This window comes from Megascapheus bottae, chromosome 4 (genome assembly GCF_031878675.1).
Source record: "Megascapheus bottae isolate mThoBot1 chromosome 4, mThoBot2.hap1, whole genome shotgun sequence".
NCBI lineage: Eukaryota > Metazoa > Chordata > Mammalia > Rodentia > Geomyidae > Megascapheus > Megascapheus bottae.
This window is the reverse complement of record NC_143512.1, coordinates 11,065,601-11,069,365: the sequence shown is the minus strand read 5'-3', so window position 1 is coordinate 11,069,365 and position 3,765 is coordinate 11,065,601. Positions and strand designations below refer to the sequence as shown.

Sequence of the window (3,765 nt, the reverse complement as noted above, 5' to 3'; positions counted from 1 at the left end):
TTTTTAAAGGCCCACCTCTATCTCTACACTTATTCACACATGCCTCAGGCAGATACTAGGGCTTCATTACAAATGGATTTGATTGCTAGAGAGGACACCCCTCAACCTTGCTTCTGTGTCCTCTTCCTTCCTATCATTCCTCCAGGGAAGGTCAGCAGACCACTGTGAAAAAGGAATCTGAGGACAAGGGATTTGCTTTCTCTAAAGTCCTTCGAAGCAACCACCAAATCCTGGCTCCAGCTGAGACTCTCCTTGTAGAAGAATTTAGCTCTCCTCTTCAAGGTCCTCCATCTCTACATCTTGGGGGGGCTTTCTTCTTCTTTTGTCTTTTTTTGGGCTGTATTTCACTACTCCTGGCTGGCTTTCAAGGGGCTTCCACTTCCATAGCGGCCTTTATTTTTGTGCAAGCCGAATCTGCTGTCGTTCTCTGCGTTTCTTCCCAGACAGAGTAATGTTGGCACAAGCACTGGATGCCCTCTACTTGAGGTGATGCTCTTCGTCTATCATGGCCTCAACCACCTTGCGCTTCAGTCTCCGCTCTCGGTTCAAAACGCGCGGGCGCTTGAACAGCTTCAACTCTATTCGGGGCTGGTTTATCTTTCCTCCTGTTTTTTTTTCCTTGAGTTTTTAATGCTCATGGCTGGTGCTCTACCACTCGAGCCACAGCACCACTTCCAGCTTTTTTTGTGTATGTGGTTCCAGGAAATCTAACCTAGTGCTTCATGCATGCTAGGCAAGCACACTACCACTAGGCCATACTCCTGGCCCACTTACAGCATTTTGGAGATAGTCTCAAGGGCTTTTCTGCCTAGCCTGGCTTTGAACTATGTTCTCTGATCTCAGCCTTCTGAGTAGTTATGATTACAGGTGTGAGTCACTGGTACCTGGCTACATTTTGTTTTGGTCATAGGATCCCTGTCTTTCCTTCAGCTGGCCTTGAGCTTAAGATATTCCTGCTTCTACCTCCTAAGCTGCTATGATTACAGACAGAATTACCTGGTTGAGATCAGCTCTTGCTTTATTGCCCAGCCTGGCTTCAAAGTTATAAATTTTTGATTTTTAATTTTTTTGGTGGTCCTGGAAATTGAACTGAAGGCCTCATGCTTGTTTGGTAGGTGCTGTAGCACTAGAGCCAGACTTCTAGATCTCAGACCTCAAACTTCTGATCGTAAGACACTCTCCTGTCTCAGCCTTATTAATGGCTAAGGTTGTGCTTCCATGCCTAATGATGATACATTTTTTTTTTTTGTCATGGGGCTTGAACTCTGGGCCTTGGTGCTGTCCCTGAGCTCTTCAGCTCAAGGCTACTACCCTACCCCTTGAGCCACAGTGCCATTTCTGGTTTTCTAGTGGTTAATTGGAGATAAGAGTCTCACAGTCTTTAGTGTCCAGGCTGGCTTTTGAACCACATTCCTCAGATCTCAGCCTTCTGAGTAGTTAGGATTACAGGCATGAGCTACTGTGCCCAGCTTGATAATACAATTTTTTAAAGAAAAGCCAGATACCAGATTTTATGTACAAAGTTAGTATCTTTTACATGAATTATGCTGATTGTTTCCATATGACCATCTCTGCTGCTTCTTGTGTCAACTGACACATTGTTTAGACCACCTTCCTAAGGTAGGTCTCTGCTTGGGGATGTGTTTAAATCATTCAAACCTACTGGCTCACCAGACTGGATCAGTCTCTGTCCCTATCTCTCTCCCTTTCTCCATGCCAAGAAGATTTATTGCGCAGTGTCTGGTGCGGAGTGCATGTTCATGAACTATAATTGCTATCATGATGTTTTTAGTCTAGTAGTGGTTCTGGCACAAGCTAGAGAGATCTATGTGTTCTGTAATGCTTTAGAACTCGTGTCAGGGGTAATGGTAAGGGAAGAGAAGAGACTAAGGAAGTAGAGAGACTTCCAGTCTCATTCCTCTTCAGTCTGGCTGAATTTCTGAGTTTGCTTGAAAACAAAGAATGAAGTGAAGAAAAATATATGAAAGAGGAGAAAGACTAAGGAAGATGAGATAGAGGAAGAAGAAAAAGTAAGGAAAAGAAAACATCTAAAATGGTCTTGAATATACTATAGAGGTCTACAATTTTAATTTGCTGCCAACACTGACTTAGGGATTAGTAATTGAGAACAAAGGAAGGCAGTTCTGTTGGTCTTGGTGTGGTTTGACTGGGTTTCTGGTGGTTTCTCTCAATTTCACACAGATCTTTCCTTTCATCTTGACTCTCTAGGGAAGATCACAAGTTGGTCTATTACATCCTGGCCAGTGATGTTTTTATTCTGTGCTTGTTGGTGCTCCCTGAGCGTGCTCACTCAGAACTTTCCTGGGTGGAGTTAATCATGGGCAGGCACAGGACAGGTAGCAGACAAACCCTCAGCAGCAGCTAATGACTGCTGTGCAACCTCCCTGTGCCTGGTGCTTTTCCTAGCTCATAGAACAGAGGAATGAGACCCGAAGCACATCTTACTAGCCTAGAGTCGTGCATGTCTAACTAGTTGGGCAGCAGATGAGCCTGGCCATCTGTCGCAGATCTACTGCTGAGCTGCTAAGAGTTCACATGGTTGAATTTTGGCTATGTTGAATTTTGGGATATATTGAGAAATGGAGATAGAAGAGGAGAGAGGGGAGAGGGAGAAAGAAAAAGAGGGGAAAGAGGGAGAGGAAAAGGGAGAGAGACAGAGAGAGAGGAGAAAGGGAAGGAAATGTTGCAGATTTATTTTCCTAATTTTACTTGGCTTAGGCTAATATTAAAATTATTTTGAGCACTCCACTGCAGAGGCGGAAGAGAGAGCCCAATTCACTATTAAATATTTGCAATGGAAAATTCACCAAGTCTTTATGAATGGAAGATATTTCCGAGGAATTCCTGTGGGACTCATTCAGCCAGTTGTTCCCTTCTGCAGCCTGCTTCCTGTGGTCGTCTCAGTGCTCTCCCAAATGAACATTCCTAACTTTGAAGTACTGGGGTTATGCCGGGTAGTTGCTGAGCTGTGCCTTGGTTTCCCTGGCAATGACTGAATCAAGGGAAGAGGCTTGCAAATAGCACTTAATTGCCTGGCTGGCAATTCTGTGATTTATGGAAATGACATTAAACCAAGTACCTCCAGGCTGGAGTGGACTATGTCACAGGGGCAACATTCTGATGGGGCATTTGCCATGGGCCACATGCATCCCATACCCTCAGAGAGTGTGTGTGTGTGCGTGTGTGTGTGTGTGCGTGCGCGTGTGCGTGTGTGCGTGTGTGTGCGTGTGTATGTGCATGTGCGTGTGCGCACGCGCATGCATGTACGCAATGAGGCATCAACTTTTTCACTCAAGGCTGGTGCTCTGATCATTTTCACTCTATCACTTCTACTTCCAGGATTGTACTGTTTAATTGGAAATGAGTTTCTCAGACCCCTCTGTCTATGCTGGCTTTGAACCACAATCCTTAGATCTCAGCCTCTGCACAGTTAGCATTACACAAACGTGAACACCCAGTGCCTTGCCCTCTTAATTCTGACAAGTGCCCTGTCAAGAAAGTCATAGTTGTTTTATTGTAGAGATCAAGCAACTGAAGATAAGAGAGGTTTGGTTTTGGGCCAAGTTATCAAGTAGCAAGACTGGGAGAAGAAGTAGCAAAAGTCGCATGTCACAAACCAGTAGGTCACATGCAAGAATGACCTTCAGAACTTGAGCTGGCTTCCCGGGTGGCTGAGGATCACTTGCAGACCCCTTGCCAGAATTCTTAGTCCAGGGACCCGGGCTTTTCCTTACCGGACTCCAT

General features: G+C 45.1%; 1 pseudogene; it reads right to left on the bottom strand.

Annotated features, from left to right (window-relative positions):
- Positions 1 to 264: 264 nt before the first annotated feature.
- Positions 265 to 3,765, bottom strand: LOC150063957 (28S rRNA/ribosome and sororin micro-cofactor pseudogene; annotated as a pseudogene).